Source organism: Haematobia irritans, chromosome 1 (assembly GCF_050003625.1).
Source record: "Haematobia irritans isolate KBUSLIRL chromosome 1, ASM5000362v1, whole genome shotgun sequence".
Taxonomy (NCBI): Eukaryota; Metazoa; Arthropoda; class Insecta; order Diptera; family Muscidae; genus Haematobia; species Haematobia irritans.
In genome coordinates, this window is record NC_134397.1 from 95,436,731 (window position 1) to 95,455,799 (window position 19,069).

The following is a 19,069-nucleotide window of genomic DNA, read 5'->3' on the forward strand; positions in this document are numbered from 1 at the left end:
AAAAAGTTGCCCAAAATTTGACTTTCCGAATGGACCACCTAAGACGCAGCCGCGGTCAACATTTAAATGAAATTATCTTCAAAAAGTAAATGTCATGGACCAATCTAACGTTTCAAATAAAGAACCGATGAGATTTTGCAAATTTTATGCGTTTTTTTTTTTAAAAAGTTATCAAGCTCTTAACAAATCACCCTTTAGTTGGACAAGGCAAGGATGAGATCTCAGAGATGACCATTTAATCTACTGCCATCCTTATGAATTTGTTGTCTTTGTATCATTTAGAGACATTATCAACCTTGTCAATGGCTTCCAGTCCCATTTCGCCTACACTAAACAAAACGTTTTCGTTTGTGCTTAAAAAAAAAAATTACCTGCCAAAAATGGCAATCTCATCTGAGGTCGTAGCCATAAAAAATTTATTTGCACTTCATAATGCTTACAATTACTTCCATTTTGTATTTCATGTCATGTCATGACCAGGTCTAATCTTCTGCACCATGGATTGCGTAGAAATTTCTAAAACAGACAGTGTCGAATTAATTGGGCTGTGGTATAATTTTCTAAGTTAGTCCATATGGACTCTATATTAGACAAAAACTGAACTGATATCAACAAATTTTCAAATGGAACTTTGTTCCTCCATGAGGCTTCAGAAAGTTTTGGGGTCGGTTTTGTATGGGGGCTATATATAATTATGAACCGATGTGAACAAATTTTTACTGTTTTACTGAAATCATTTACCAGATTTAAATCGGATCGGTTGGAATTTGCTTCTCCATGAGGCCTAAGAAGTAAAATCAGGGAATTGGATTCTATGGGGGCTATAAATAATTATGATACGATATGAACAACTTTTTCGTGGGTGCATATATAATTATGCATCGATTTGGACCAAGTTTTGCATGGTTCTTAGAGGCCACATACTACACCACGTACCAAATTTCAACGGGATGGGATGAAATTTGCACCTCAGGGAGGCTCAGGATATTAAATATGGTGATCAGTTTATATGGGTGCTATGTATAATTATAGATGTCTACACCCTCAAAAAAATCGCTTCTGTAACATATACCCCAAAAACATTTTGCTTCAAGCATATATCATTTCAGGATTGGTCCAAACAATAATTTGTTTGGACCAATCCTTAGGCATACACTGGTAAAAAAAATTAATGAAATTTTCTTTGTGTATATATAGTTTTAAGGCGCCAATTGGTTACTTCCATTCTCTTTCTAAATACATATATGTTTATAGACTATTTCTAAATTAATATATGTTTGCATACAAGTATATTATATTTACAAACATTTTATGTCCCAAACTAATATGTTCTAACATATTAACATATATTTCCCAAACTAGTTTATTAACATTGTATGCTAGCACTTAAAAATATTGTGTTAAAAAATTAAGTTCCGAACATATAATTTTTACATCCAAACAGTCTTTTTCGTCCGTGTATGGACCAATTTTTGCATGGTGGTTAGAGGCCACATCACGTATCAAACCAGACCAGATGAAATCTTGCGATTTATTTATATGCCACACAGATATATCACCACGTCGGAGAATGAACGGAGGGACGGAATTTCAACTCAGAATTTCACCACGATATAAAGTTTTGAGGAGTAACAAACCGAATGTTATACAAACCGAGGTTATAACAAGTAAGGAAAGTCTAAAGTTGTGGCAAAATCCTTCAAATTTGTTGGGAGCTATATAAAAGGTTTGTATTCCCAAATCCGTATATTTACTTTAAACCAATTTGGACAAAATTGTTTACACTTCTACAAAATATGTACACTTAAAATATAAATTGGTTAGCGCCCATTATTATGCAAGTGGACAAAAGTGCATTTAAGATTTATCGGAGGATACAAGTTTTCATTCCACCATATTCATTCCATTATATTCATTCAAGAAATTATATTTTATAATTAATTAAATATTAGAAACGTTAATCTTATCAATCGTTTCTATTTATACACGCAAAAAAATAATTCTTTCCTCCCAAACGAAATTTTAGACAAACAAAGTTCGTTTCTCATTTGCTTTTCGATGTAAGGAAGTGTATTTGGGAGAAAAGTATATACTTTTTGTGATAACCGTTTATTCTTTTCCAGGATGTAGAAACAATTTCATAAGGACAAACTCAAAAAAAAAAAAACATTGTTTTCTTGCTAATTGCATTTTCCCTCATATCTTTCTCACACCCACGATGTTTTTTTAGTTCTTAACACCTTTTCCTGTAATACCAACAATGTAGAAGAAATTATACGATTTTATAAATTTTTAAAATTTTGTTTACCTTTCGCCTGGACGGAGAATCGAACCGCGGACCATGCACTTTGTACGCCAACACACTAACCACTGAGCTATGTACCTGTTATGGTCATCAATAGATAAATATCCATATAAGTTACATTTATATAGCATAGCTTGCGGCGCCCACGAACCGAATAAACAAAGTTTATTTAACAGAAACAAACATTTAGTTTGGCACCGTGGTGCAGTGGTTGCTACGTCCGACTTGCATGCCAAGGGTCGTGGGTTCGATCCCTGCCTCGACCAAAGTTTTTTTTTTGTTTTGTTTTTTTTTTTACATATATTCCAGATATGTTCGGAAGATTCCGAAAAAATGTTCAACATTTCATTGTAGTATATTAAATTTTGAACTGCAAAATGTGTCTTATTAAAGACCTACAGTCAGAAAAGAACAGTGTTTGATATAAACGAAATGGACTGTGTTGTTGTTTCAAAAATAACTTTTTTTATTGAAAAAATAAAAATTTTGTAAGAAACGAATGTTTTTGGTGATAAAAGTTTAAAATTTTTGGAGCAATTCAAAAAACTCTAACAAAAGAAAAACGTTTTCGGTACACGTTTTCCAAACGTTTTTTTTCTTTGCGTGTATTTGGTTTTTCTTTTAATTCAATTATCAGGATCGATTAAATTGTGTAAACGAATTTAATGGATCCTTTAGCATTTCTTGGCTAATATCTAACTCGAATCTTTCTGTTTTACATAGCTCGACACTAGATTAGAAGTTTTGATTGGAATATTGATCATTAAATTATGAAAGCACCTACAAAACCATTAAAAACATTCACAGCCTTTTTTATTGACTAAAAATCCTTTAAATTCTAAATAAATCCATGATAATGTGCATTACTTTTGTGATATGAATAACAAGAAAAGATTTCATGTGTGCCATAGGTAGGAGTACATAGCCTCATGTAACTTTTGACTTAAGTGTATCCGAAAAAAGTTTAAGTTTTACACATTTTTTATACTTTTGTCTTGGTCTAGTTATGAAACATGGTTGGCGTCAACTGGCGGAAATGTTAAACATGATTGACTTCCTTCCCACATTCGTTAAATTTTTTTTTTCTCCATGATTTTTTCTTTGGTTGAAATTCCCTCAAGCGTTACATTTGATTCAGTTAGACATAATAGAGAATTGTATTTCAGGAAACAAATAATGCAACAGTAAAAACCATTTTGTTTTTGAAATTCTACATTTTGCAGATAGTTTAAATTCAAACTTGCCACAATTTAAACAATGCCATAACAATTAAATAACACTTTAAGCTAAAGAGAATATGTTTTAGTATTCAGTCAATTAAAGGATGCTTCAAATAATTGATTTTTGTTTTTTCAAAATTATTTCTTTTGTAATCAAAAATGTGTTTAGGTGCTCTATAATGACTGTAAGTGAGTTTTACACCTTTCATTACATTCGATTATTGTAGGAAAATTACACTAGTACAGCTAAAATAAGACATCGGTTTGAAGAGGTCCCGTGGGACCCACAATAAAAAACGGATTTACGGTAAGTGGACTCTTCTATGACGCACAAATTGCATATATAGATATTTGTTTGTAAATATAGAGTTTTCATTATTTTTTAATTGGATACAGAACAGAGAACGGCTGCGATCTACCGCAACCGACCAGTGTATTTAGTAAACACCAACATTTGCAATCTTAAAACACCAATTGGTAAAAAAATTTCAACCACCAATATCCAATGCAACCGACGACTGTCGGTGTTTGTTAGTATGAGTGTTGGTCTCTCGAAAACACCGTAGTAAAGCAATCATACAGTGTTGCCAACTCCCCAAGGGCAAAAAGCACCAAAAATATATTATAAATTCAACATACCACCTTCCACCACAAAATCGAAAATTAAATGCTCTACTAAAAAAACCTTCCGAAGATGTATTATAGAACTTTTGTGAATTGAATTTTAAAAAGTTAAGGTGGGTATTAAGATCGAATTTAGCTGCTAAAATAGTCATTTTTTCACAATTACTTTTCTTTAATAATTCATTTTAAGGAATACATACTTTGTGAAAATTTGCTTTTGGTTATAATAAAATTTGCAGCAAATATGCATAATTTTATGCCTTTTTTACTGATATAGTTTTCACCTTAGCGGCAAAACTCGAATTTAGTACTCACCATTATGAACAGCTATTCAAGTATACACTTTGATCAGTTTTAATGCTTTCGTCCAATTCATTTTGATCAGTGATGTTTTTCAACTTTCAAAATATTAATATATGGAAGGAGTCTATTGCTTATTTTAGATGTGCGTGCTTTTGTGAATTTAATACGAACGTTTTTAATGACATCTTTACCAAATTAAAAAATTCGACACTCATCGCTCGACTTTCCTACAGAATACCCTAAATAACAATATTAATTAAAAATAATCAATACCAACTTCATAACAATCAAATTCTATATTTGGCAATAAATTTGAGTTTCTTCGGCTCTTGAAAGTCTAATCAACATTTTTGTATCAATTAAACTTAATACTGTTCAAAATAAAAAAAGCACCAAAAGCACTAAATGAAAATGCCAGAAAGCACCAAGTTGGTGCTTTTTTTGAAAAGGCACCAAAAAGGCAATTTGGTGCTTTTTAGAAATCAAAAAGCACTAAATTTGGTGCTAAAAGCACTAAATTGGCAACACTGGTTACCCATATCTCAGCAGTTTGGCATTCTCTTATTTGGTACTCTCTTAATTCTCTTGAGCTAATGCCTTAGACCTTTTAATACATAGATGATCCACTATTCTCTTTAAAAAAAATGTGTCAGTTCCAAAAATTAATTTTCTGACATTTCGTTTTGATTTTTTCGTAAAGAGTCAGTCCCAAACATTAATTTTCGTGCATTTGCTTTTGTGTTGTTCGTAAAGAGCAATGCTGCTCAAAATTAAATTTCGTATTTTCGCGATTTTGGTCACAATTTTTTGTTCAAATATGAACTTTTAATATATCAATTTATTTATAAATCCTCTGTTGCATCATAAACGTTCTAATTTTGTGTAAAATTGGCAAACTACATAAAGGAAAACGAAAGAGATTATAAGCGTGCTCTTATTTTTCTCGTTTATTCGTAATCTTCGGAACTGTCAAAAATAGTTTGACACTCATGGCTCATCTATCTAAAGTCTATAGTCTATGGCTAATGCCAACTGCTAGTAATTGTTGTTGTTGTTGAGTGCAATCACACTTAAGTGTGTAAATATAACCATAGCGATAGGCGGTAGGCGAAACATTTTTGCCGCAACGGCAAATAAAGGGTGATTCTTTTGAGGTTAGGATTTTCATGCATTAGTATTTGACAGATCACGTGGGATTTCAGACATGGTGTCAAAGAGAAAGATGCTCAGTATGCTTTGACATTTCATCATGAATAGACGAACGATCTGCCGCAACGTCGAATTTTCAGTGAATGGGCCCTAGAAAAGTTGGCAGAAAATCCGCTTTTTTATCGACAAATTTTGTTCAGCGATGAGGCTCATTTCTGGTTGAATGGCTACGTAAATAAGCAAAATTGCCGCATTTGGAGTGAAGAGCAACCAGAAGCCGTTCAAGAACTGCCCATGCATCCCGAAAAATGCACTGTTTGGTGTGGTTTGTACGCTGGTGGAATCATTGGACCGTATTTTTTCAAAGATGCTGTTGGACGCAACGTTACGGTGAATGGCGATCGCTATCGTTCGATGCTAACAAACTTTTTGTTGCCAAAAATGGAAGAACTGAACTTGGTTGACATGTGGTTTCAACAAGATGGCGCTACATGCCACACAGCTCGCGATTCTATGGCCATTTTGAGGGAAAACTTCGGAGAACAATTCATCTCAAGAAATGGACCGGTAAGTTGGCCACCAAGATCATGCGATTTGACGCCTTTAGACTATTTTTTGTGGGGCTACGTCAAGTCTAAAGTCTACAGAAATAAGCCAGCAACTATTCCAGCTTTGGAAGACAACATTTCCGAAGAAATTCGGGCTATTCCAGCCGAAATGCTCGAAAAAGTTGCCCAAAATTGGACTTTCCGAATGGACCACCTAAGACGCAGCCGCGGTCAACATTTAAATGAAATTATCTTCAAAAAGTAAATGTCATGGACCAATCTAACGTTTCAAATAAAGAACCGATGAGATTTTGCAAATTTTATGCGTTTTTAAAAAAAAAAAAGTTATCAAGCTCTTAACAAATCACCCTTTAGTACTCATTTACTAGTAACAAGTACTCAAAAATTTACTAATTACCGAGTATTTCTCATCAAATATTTGGTACTTTCCCAATGCTAATGTAGACAGACAATTACATTGTAACAAAAACCATGTTGTGTATTTTGTTCTTTTAATTTTTCGACTTGAGACAAGGAAAAAATAATGCTATTTTTCGTTCAGCGATTGGAATTGAAAAGGTCCCAGCAGACAATTTCTTCTTTATTGAAAGCAAAACGAAAACACTTTAGCATAGTAATACGCATTTTGGATGTTCTATAAGTATGCATGAAACCCTCATACAGGATAATATAGGATTTTATCAGATTTTAATGCAATGATCTATTGCATAAGGCAATGAATCATTTGTTTTGTATCCATATTGCTTCCGATTTGCCCTTGTGCATGTTAATGGTGATTTGATTTCATTTCAGCAAAGATTGATGCAAATCCTTCGTGAGTTTTCGCAACGTTTAACGAAAGCTAGAAAATGAAGCTATTTTAATCCACGTGTTTTAAATAATGCCAAATATCTTCATTTACAGTTCTGTACTTGGACTGGAAGGTAGTCGAGCGAGTTGTTTTTTCTCGTTTCTATTCAGACGATCGGATGAAAATCCTAACGTGTAAAATCGGGATATCAGTCTGTATGGGCACTAACATATATATGCAAACTTGGCTATCCGAAATAGAATCACTTCAAAACGACCCCTGATTGGAGGCTTTAACGTGATCAAAACACACAAACGGATTTACTAATAGAAAAAAAAAAACAAATAAAATAAAAGATTTTTTTGGGAATCATTCTTCTTGGAAACTATAGTCTGAATAAATAAATCAAATTATTCTTGCATGGTGAAGGTATATTCTTTATGGTAAACCAGAAGGGCATTTTGGATCGTAAAGCAATCGCATTTTAATGGGACATCGCTCACAAAAATCATGCATGCTGGAAGCAACTGTATAAGCGAATGTCATGATGATTTGCACTTACTCTATTGCATTCGAGGATGCAATATTTTCTATTGGGATATGTTCTTTAGCAAAGCTTATGCGTGTATTATAAGCTTTGCTAAAGAAAATAGCCCAGCAGAAAATATTGCATCCTCGAATGCAATAGAGTAAACGCTTTAAATCAACATAATATATAGAACGAGTAAATTAGTAATTTCTTTTTTGCTCTGCAGATTTTCAAAATTGTATAATTTGTGTTTTTTTTGCACTTAAAGGTATGTGAGTTTGTTTGTCCATGATAATCATATATATGGGATATTGTTGAATGTGAACCGAAGGTTTCACTTCCAATGAAACCTTTTTCAAATCAAATGTTTTTTTTTTGAAATATGTAATGAAATTTTGACCCAGAATTTTATGCGAATTCATACTTTAGCATTGATCATTGGGGTATAATTACTGAGTATATATGGAATATATAGATAATACAAAAAAAAAAAAAAAAAACAGTTCGGATTTACTTTATTTACTTCCATCCCATCAAAATTTATATCATTTGCTATACTCTTTTCGTGATCATTTTTTTGAAATAAATCTTGAAATTTTAGTTTTTGCATGTGCTTATATGATATCAATTTCTGCTAAATGGGAACAATGTCTTAAAAATAAATTTAGGTGTTATATTTCGCAATATTTTGACTTACAACTGACCTCAAAGAAATGTGTTTTATTTCTAAATTTCGCGCGAAAACATACAATAACCCATTGCGAATTTTCAATTGGATGAAATTCCCTTTGGCAATACTAGACAGAAGGCGTGCATTCCTAAAATAAAACTTGGAGAAACATACCCAATGAAATTGAAAGAGTAAAAAAGAGGAAATTGAAATGGATTCATATGGGGTTTCAAATAGATGCTGCTCATTCTAAAAGGATATCACTCGTAGTAATTTGAGGTCAAAGAAAATATGGTCCCCCCATATTAACAGATTTATAGATTTTGGCAAGTGGGAGTCAGGAGATTTTTTTGTCTTAGTGTAGTACCGAAGATATGGTCTAATCGTATAGGCTTGTTTTATTTGCGTTTTTATACTATCAATTGAGACTATAAATACATAAAATGATTATATAAAAAAAAACACAAACATAAGGAAGCAATTCAATAAACTTTTTAGTTGAATATGGTTTTATACCCCTATAATTTGAATAGTTAAATTATTGTTAATTTAAAAAAAGGTAAACCAGCAATAAATAAGGTTGCATTAACATGTAAGGTAATTGAAAATTCTCAGCATAATCAATAATCCTTGGTGTGACAATAGCAATATTTGAAAATATCAAGATAATTAACAAACGCCATTGTTAATACAATAATGACATTTGTTAATAATTTCCAACAATCACATTACAAAACTCGTATTTGTATTCACAAATTTTGTTGTTAGCTCAACTTTAGATAAAACTTTAATTGTATGAACGACAAAATGCGTTGATACTTTGTTCTGAGTATATATATATGTAAGTAGTTTATATAATTTGTACGAAATTATAGGAGAAAATATTCGGTGGCCATGTTCTTTTAATTTAGAAGTAACTATTTTCTCAAAGTTTAAATGGTGACCATGTTTTTTAATTCGAACAATATCTTTTTTAAAATCATATTATTCTGCACGACGAATATAATACTGACTACCACGTTTATTCTCGTGCACCCATATAAGGATTATGTTTATCCCAAACATTTTTGAAGAGCATAATTTTCCAGGGATCATAGTACATTTTGAATGCAAAAATATTGCTTTCATTCTTATTTCCGAGAAAATAACATGTTTGCGAGAAACATGTTTATATTCTTTATCTGCTTGTGTATGTATCAGGTCGGAGACTTTTCATATATGTGGGATACAAAAGCCGTTTTAAAAGTCGAGATTGCCATACAATATTATTATTTCATTACCATACTATTAATTTCAATGTTAGTTGTATAATTTCTAATGCAATATGATTGATTTCATATACGTGCTCATTTATGCAATGACGGATCATTCAAGTATATCTGTTTGCAGAGCATACGGACATCGAGACAAACTATCACCATTGCTAATGTTCTAGAATAAGAAACTTATAGCATAGCACTTACCGAGATAGCGACAGAGATTTTCACCATGATTTTTGGGGAATGTTGATTGATGATAGTTTTGATTGAAGATATACATATGTTTTTTTTTTTGGTTGGGTTTTTTTCTTTTTTTTTTTTGTTTGAATTTTTTTACAGTTATTAAGCGAATAATTGGTATTCGTTTATATAAATATTTACAATACAAAAAAGCAACACAAATACTCAATGACAAATCGAAAATTGCAATAAAAGAATGAATTTGATTAAATTTGAAATTCGTTATTTACTTGCTTATTAGAAATTTGAATATTTCAATTTATTTTATTTAGTATGCTATGTTAAAGCCATTTACGTATGCATTTGATTTTACAAATTTCAATAATAATAACTTTGATTGATTGTTTTTGTTTATGTGTCTATGTTTGCGTACTTATATTTATGTGGGTGTGTGTGTGTGTTTGTTTGATTGTGATATAAATTATTTTTACAAAAGCTCAATTGTTTAATATCCTCCTTACAATTATTTATGGGCTATATTCTCAAGTACACTTAAATGCATAGTCGATTAAGAAGTCATCTATAAGGAAATTTATAAAAATAATGTTCTTGTATATATAACAATTAAGAATCTATTATACATAGTATTCAAATGCAAGTGGTAAATAATAATTATTTTTTGTTTGTTTGTTTGTTGTTTTTTTTTGTTGTGAATAATAATACCATGACATAGGCTGATATGTTGTAGGACTTTAAAGCAAGTCCCCAGATTGAGGATGCCTCAATAAATAAATCGACCTATGTCATTTCGTCTTCTTCTTCTTAAATGCTAAGTGAGTAACAGACTGCCTGAAATGCCATCATCCAAGGCTAAAGTAAAGTGATTATCGATTTCAATTGCTGCCTATCAAATTTACTTAACATTTCAGTCAATTTATTTCTCCATTCAATTGAAGTGAGGAAGAATGCAGAAATGTAGCATGGGATGAGTTGTTCATATTTTTTGTGGTCAATGATTTTGAGTCCCGACTTTGATAATAACGGATGGATGGATGTGATAATGTTCGGTGTCAATGTTTTCTAATCTGATTTACAATAAGATTTAAGGTCTAATTTATATTCTCTATGGAATGCCAGTGCATTGGTTATTTGGATTTCAAATAGTCAATTGTTATTCGTTTTTTTTTGTGTCTTTTGTACTCTCGGTCAAGAAATGCATTTTACAGGGTGCTTTTTTTGGAGGGGCACATTAACAGTTTCTAAAACAAAACTTCTTAATTATTGGGATATTTTAACACAACTGGGGTTTTGCTTGCATTGCCAGCATTATTATTATTATCATAATTACGTTTTTAGCAAATTATGCCCTACTTTTACAACGAGAGTTGGGAAAATCACTAACTTTTTCTACTTAGTTTTTAGCGTAAAGTATTTAGTAAAATATTTTAGTATTTTTTTTTTAAATATAACTTTATTTTATTTCTATAATTTTTTGTTTTTAATTGCAATTAGCGTATACATTGGATACCACTACATTATAAGGGTCTTATAATTCTTTCAAAAGCGTCTAGTGCTTACTATAGATAATTCATTCTATATTCAAATTCAAATTGATAGGAAAAATACTCTAAAGTATATATCTATAGAATATGTGTGTATATGTCTATCGTAGGATATTGATATTGAAGATATCATTCTTTGTAATACCTCTGAGTATATATATATATATATGAATACGTATGTATTAATGCCAAAAACTTATGCATCAGTAGTTCAAGCAGTGTAACATAATTAGTATGCCTTATTTCTATAAAACAAAACTACAATAACTTTGTAAGTCTTTCTATATTTTGTTGTGTTATTATAACAGTATTTTTTTTAATTTAAATATTTTTGTATATATTAGCAAAAAAATGCAAGCATTCAATATAAATGGTAGTTATTTGAATCACATTCATATACAAATGGATATCTGAAGACAATGAATTTTATTTAACCGCCATAATACCGTTGGCATATTGGATTGATGTCTTTTACAATTCAATAATATATGCAAATGAGTAAAATGAAGAATGCAATAAGAACCTCTATATTGGATTATATTGCGTTTTTTAAAAATAACGTAAGGAGTTATGGTCAAATTTCCCTCATACGTTCAGGTCTTTTAGTTGTAATTTAAAGCATACGATTTTCGTCATCCAGTATGTTAGTGAATTTAAAAGTGTTTTTAATTTATCTCGATACATGTGTCATATTAAACTACAACACTGAAGATTGGAAAAATATATATGTAAATAGTGTTGTAGAATCAATTGCCATTCAATGAATGCATATTTTTTGAAGTTAGTTCAATGGCTTATCTTACATATTCATCACACTTCAATTACCTTACTTGAATAGTATTAGAATTTAGTGATAATGAATTATTTATAGTGAAGTTATTGTAAATGTATGTAATATAATGAAACAATTCTTGAATTACTGTGGATCCCTAGGTTAGGTTAGGTTTGGTGGCAGCCCGATGTATCAGGTTCACTTAGACTATTCAGTCCATTGTGACACCACATTGGTGAACTTCTCTCTTATCACTGAGTGCTGCCCGATTCCATGTTAAGCTCAATGACAAGGGACCTCCTTTTTATAGCCGAGTCCGAACGGCGTTCCACATTGCAGTGAAACCCTCAGAAATGTCACCAGTATTACTGAGGTGGGATAATCCACCGCTGAAAAACTTTTTGGAGTTCGGTCGAAGCAGGAATCGAACCCACAACCTTGTTTATGCAAGGCGGACATGCTAACCATTGGACCACGGTGGATCCCTATAAACTTTAATTTCTGTTCAGAGCGATAACCCTATTGTTTTACTTTTCTAGGAAGGGAAAAGCTTTCACTGAATTAATATTATTGTACCAAAGTAAGTATATCGACCTAATGCTTTCCAATAGATTCATCGAGATTTCGCAACATCAGTATAAGCGGTAAGAAACTAGGATATCTGCTGAATAAATTTGTTCACCTAAATTCTGAAACCTGATTCTTTTCTGTTTTTTTTTTTTTTTTTTTTTTTTTTTTTTTAATTTCATTTCATTTTGCTCTCTGGAGCAAGCAGCACTTAAAATGTACAACAGAGCATTAAATTATCCTGGATTTAACAACGCTTTGTTGAAATCTCTAACAATTTAGTTCATATTTTGTACGAGGTAGTTCATTCTTCCTATAAAACAGTTGACTTTTTTTTTGATGTGGGAGATTTCACTTAACGCTGTTACTGCTTACTTATAATTATTTGTCCTGGAGTTGTATACCTCCTTTATACATAAATGAATTATTAAATTACTTAGAATTATGAAATAGCTTTTAACTATTATTTTTTCGGAGTCTATCTTACACGAAACGAATTAAATTTGATGCCCTCTTCGTAAGGGATTGCTTAGTCTTGATTAACCCTCTATAGCACCTGGGCATTACAAAAAAAAAAACAACAACAAAAAAACAAAGCGGTAAAATCCATTACATGCTGCAAAGTCCCTTTTACCCTTTTAACTTAGTTGTTTTATATTGAAAGAGGGTTAATTGTCGATTTTCGATTTTTGTGATGATTGATGTTCGAATGTTTTCTTATTGATGGGTTGTATATTAAAAGAAGAGTTTTCTTTTCCGAGGAACGAAATTTTCGACATACAAGCATTTCTTTTGATGCTGCAACAGTTTCTTTAAAATAGTTGATAGTTTGGACAGTCGTCGAAACGTTTGTCATAAATTCAGGTTTATTTGTCCTTGAAGAAAATACTTGTAATAAAGGCAAAATTGTCAAAAATTTCGTTTTGGAGAAAAGTATTTTTTCTTTGGGTGTATAGAGATAGAAATGTAAAAACGTCAACTCAATTCACTGCGCTAGATGGCGCCTTTTCTCATGCAAAACAATAATGTATCTGGCGTTTTCCTTTCTATAACTCTTTTGATCAAGTTCCCTAATTTTCTTTGTCCAAACATCGCTGCATTTGGACGATAATCGCCTGTTTCGTTATCAGGCTAACATGAAAAGAAATAAGCAACGAAAAGCCTGTTGTAAAATAGGAAAGACACTACTAATGTACGCGTTAGAATTATTGTTGTCTCCTTGAAAACAGTTTCTGTAAGTTGTCACAGATTTGTTGTTCACCACTCGACGATTGCTTTTAAAAATAAATTTCATGTTTTTGCATCACTGCACTAACGAACGGGCTTTGAGTTATGCGCTTTACAGACTATCAGTTATTCCGGACGGAATGTCGGTGTTTGTAAAGAATCTTACAGTGTGTCGGATCGATACGACTTGTCGGCGATGACTAAATAATCGGTAAATGTGTTATCGATCCCATAGACATGCAGCAGTATCGATTATGCCTTCGGACTTAACTTACAATGTGCACAATATATGGGATATGTTCGACACGAGCACTGTCGTCCGGAATAACTGATAGTCTGCAAAGCGCATTATATGAAGAAATGATGCACAGTGGGAGTAGAGATGATTCAATTTGTAAGAGGATAATTCCTGTATGTTAACTCCATTAGAAATTGGCATATAGAATCTAAAATTGAGATACCTGTCCCAACCAGATCTATACTAAAGGCTGTGGAAAAGTTCCGAACGGAAATATGTACAGTCAGGTGTGTATAGATTTGTAGCTGGCGTTTTCTTCAATGACTCTATTGATCAAGTTCCTTAATCTTCTTTGTCTCTAAAGCTCGAATAATACTTAATTGTATAATAATTTTTACTTTGGCTTCTATAAAATATTATAAAATTCTGTATATCCATTAATGCAAATTGGCTGATTTGAAGAAATGGATCGCAGATTGTTCTAACCGCAAATTCTCATCGTAAGGAATTGTTTTGTAGATATTTTATATGCATTAATTATGTTTATATTCCTCAATATTTTTCAGTTTTGAAAATTGTATGATGATATATGATATGCATGCAAAACTATATAGAAAATTAATGGTTATTTTTTAAATATATTTAAAAATGACCTTTCAAAACGCTCGATTAGTGGGCCTCATCCATTATAGTAGCAGAATAAAGTGACCAAATAACAAAATTCAATATGTTTTCAGACCCAAACTTTTGAAGGTTTTTATATCCATTGTTACATAATAATATTTTGGTCAATCCATAAAACGAACCATTGCAAAGTTTTATTTCTTTGTTTGAAATGTATTTGGTCCCGAAATATTTATTATGAGAAAATAAAATTGTTTTTTTTTGTCATCATGTGGGATAAATTAAATATTTTTTCAAAGCATATCGATTCCCATATAATACCAGCATCAAAGCCTTATGTAAATTCATTGCCTTTAGATTCCATTTAAAATTCTATTCTTATTTTATAAATTTATGTAAATATCTAGTTAAATTCCCTAAATCCAAGTCATACAATTGTTCATATAAGTGTAAATAAATAAACACTTATATTCTACATTTCATTCTACTTTTATAAGCGTTATAATTAATTTTTAAGTGGTAGTAAGAATATTGTAATTACTTGATATGGAAAATGTCCTCTATTGAAATGTTAACTCTTACTCTACATTGGCCTTAAATTAAGTACTTACTTACTGTCTGTCTAATAAAAGAGCTCTGCAATAGCCTTTGTTTTTTGTTTGTTTGTTATTTAGAATAAATCAACTACATTTTACTTATATTTATGTTTAATTGTTGATAAATATGTGTTATAAGAAAATTGTATGCGATCATCTGTTTGTTTTTTTTTTCTATGACTATGAATAAATATATTAAGTATACTTTTATTATTTCATTAGATTGAAATCCATGTATTGTATTAAAAAAAAATAGTAAATAGGTTGTAAATATTTTTCTAGTTTTCCATATTTATCGATGCGAATCTTCGAGAAAAAAAAAAAACTGTCACTACAACTTTTTACGTATACTTTTAGTTATTGTTCCAGTACTTGTGAATATAACACTAACACTTGGCGTTATTTCTTACATTGTGTTTTATTTCATATTACTTTAGATGTTAGCATTGAATATAAATATGATTGATATAATTATTGGTATGGTTAGAAAACAAAACTTAGCGGCTATATTTGGTATGTATATAATTTTTTTTTCTTCTATAATACAAAATATGTGATTCATCCATGTTTCCAAACTTCAATAAGAGGATATTTCTATATATGCTTACGAGGGAGAAATAGTTTGAGGGTAGTTCTTCTTTGGAGGGGAAATGTGATGGTACTTTCATAACGATTACAAATTAATATCAACCCATAGAGCAGATGTAATAATGAAGAGAAAAGTAATATCGAAGTCCTTTTTTATATACAATAAATTATTTGACTGTCGATGTTTACACCACATACCAAATGGGGGTATGTCATTCCAAAATTCATCACACTCTCGATATACTTTCTAGTTTTCGTCTATCTTGTATCCACTTATACTATACATTTGGGTTGATGGAGATTTTGCAAACAATACACTGAAAAAACAGTGAACCCACCAGGAAGAAAAATTTCGGTTAATTTTAGAAAATTTTGAATATTTTTAGAAATTTTTAACTAAACAGTATAACAAACGCTGGCATCACACCGATGTCATAAATAAAGTAAATATTTTTCGACAAATTCAAGAAAATTTATTAGACATAATTAAGTTTTTTCACTTGTTAAAGAAAATTTTGTAGTTTGAAGGAAAAAATTGGAGTTCAAAATTGCAAGAATGTCTTTAGTGACATACTAAGTTCATGATGAACGCATTTGTAGTAAAATTTACAAATTTAAAGAAATATTGAATTATTTTGTGGAAGACACAAATTTAGTTAATCTTTATCCTTCATTTGTGTATATTTTTTTCCTGGGTTTTAGTTAATTTAACTAACGTACACAAAAAATTATTAGAGTAGAGGAAACTTTCTCCAAACATAATAATTCCATGAACTAAAATAAAGTTAAATTGGCTTTAGTGAAATAGAGAGTTCACTTTTTTTTGTGTGTATTTTTCATATATCATTTTCGTAACACTTTCCACACAGCAAAAAGAGACAATTCAGAATAACTTGTATTTAATATTATTATTTGAATGATTTTTGTTTATTTTTTCTTGCACGCCAAAAATAATTCCTACTTGACAATTTTGCAAATTATATTAAAATTGTTTTTAGCCAGCCTAACTACCATCAACTAAACAAAATAATTTTTAAAATTTATGTTGAGATTTAATATGATTTTTATTTATTTAACCAATGTATTACATTATTAAATGCACAGAAAATTGTAATACGCTTTGACATTAAACGAAGTTTATATTTTGTTGTAAGATGTTGGTCCAAATACTGGCATTTAATTCAAGCGCTTTATCTGGTGGGGGAATGGAACTATCAGTCATCATTGGTTTATGTTTTACCCTCTTTGCACGTTTCTATCTGGACCACATTATACATAATTTTTCGAACTTAGAACTTATCTTAGATCCAAGAAAATAAAGAAAATTATAAACATTTCTTTTTAAGTGTATTCTGGGATCCTATCCATTTCTCAACTTCCTGTGAAGTTATTTTGAAAAAATCTTTGAAAATACGCTGTTTGTCTGTTTTAAGTAAAAAATAAAATTTCGGAAAATAAATAATAAAAAATTAAAACAAAAAACAATAAAAATAAAATTTAAAAAAAAATGTCATCCCAGCGGCAATTTGAAGCTGTGCCCTCTGTCTTTTTCACTTTCATGGCCGGTCTTTTGGGAAGGTTTTTCAAATTAAGAGAATTATTGGTGTTTTCTTTAATGTAAATTGAAAAATAGAACAAACCACATAGAAATCCTCCGCTGCACAGTTTTTTTTCATAGAAGTAAAGAAAGGAGTTTTCAAAAAAAGGATAAAAATAAAAAGTATAATTGTTGAGATTTTTTGAGCTTTTCAAAAATTTCTTCATTCAAATAAACTTCTAAGGCATAATTTCTAAACCAATGCAAAGGCAGCGAAAATAGAGTTATTCAGTCATTTGACAAACTCGTGTAAAATTCATTAGAGGTTATCCAAATGTCCACAACTTCTGGATCGCAAGATGGGGATCCAAGCTACTGTTTCCAAAGCTCTTTTTTGCTTTGGGCTTATACCCATTGCCGCCAATCCGAAGCCCTTGGTTCTCTAATACCACATTCTTCAGTGATGTCTATTTATGTCCTAATGTACCCTCCCCAAGAATTTTAGAAAATCGTTTCAAAAGACAGAGAAGTTCTTCAAATTCTTTCATGAGCTGGACAAATATGCTTACTAAAATTTAGTTCCTGAGAACACAAAACCCCAAGAATTTTAGAAAATTGTTTCAGAAGACAGAGAAGTTCTTCAAATTCTTTCATGAGCTGGACAAATATGCTTACTAAAATTTAGTTCCTGAGAACACAAAACTTTTGTTTAGTTTCTAAGAAAATTAGAATTTGTTTTGGGGTAAACAGAAAAATACTGCTGAAAAAGGATATAAATCTCCCATTACTTTATTTAAGAAGTAAAAAAAATAATACCATGTATCAATGGACAACATACATATATGGGAGAAATATCTAAGTGGTGCTATGAATATGGATACCATGAACATTAACCCCAAAACCTGAATAAAGTAGGACCCAGAAAAATTATAAGGAAAACAACTACACAAAATTTTTGTTTTTTGGGGCCCGTTTGCATTATGAAAATAATAAGTGGGACCTATTTTCGCATTCTGGGATTTGACAATTGTGAGAGCTATACATTCTTTTGTTGCTATGAACAGGATTGTATTGTACCAGATTTGGTTTTTGTGTAGGGGCTCTTGGGCTGGGGTTTAAAACCTTATGCGATGGACAGAGTACAAAGTGGGCAAGAACGTTTTCTTAAATTGTTTTCTTAAACTTTCATATATTTTTCCATCACTCATTTCCACATGGTCTTTTAAATCAAAAGAGAACATAATTCATAATTTTATTTTGGGTCGATTTTCATGCTTCAGTTGGAGCTCCAATTGTGGAGCATTTTCCTTGGGCCTATTTATATACCTCTTATTTAATTGGGGTCCAGGTATAAGTGGTTTGCAAGTCTAAATTCCTAATTTCTTGTGCCATATTTATGGCGTAGTCGGGCTTGACATAGTTGAAGAAGATGTACACTAAATGAGGGTAATATGAACATATTTGAGAAAAGCCAGCAGATCCTGAATATTAGGGAGCTATAAATTAAATACTATTTGTTACAGTTTCCGAGGATAAGTCCAGAACTGGGATAGCTCTTCAAAACAAATATGCTTTGAACATGGGATCTATGAGGGGGTTCAAATCAAACCAAATCTATTGAACAACAATGTATTTAAATATCAATAATCTCTGACATAGTGTTTACACTTGACTTTATTACTTTCCCTTTCCACTCATGAGATAAGATGAAAGATCAATATGGAGCAGCGATGCTAAGAAACACTTATGTATGTGTGAGG

General features: G+C 31.1%; 1 protein-coding gene across 8 annotated transcripts in view; it reads right to left on the reverse strand.

Moving 5' to 3' along the window:
- Nucleotides 1–19,069, reverse strand: part of fru (sex determination protein fruitless) — a 1,011,467-nt gene that overhangs the window by 594,898 nt on the left and 397,500 nt on the right. Inside the window, exon 1 of one of the 8 annotated variants that reach the window (XM_075291189.1) lies at nucleotides 9,623–9,843. The exons of the other annotated variants lie outside the window; for them this stretch is intronic. The gene's annotated coding sequence lies outside the window, so the exon portion shown is untranslated. Of the gene's footprint in view, nucleotides 1–9,622; nucleotides 9,844–19,069 lie in introns of those variants that run through there. 8 annotated transcript variants of the gene reach the window in all.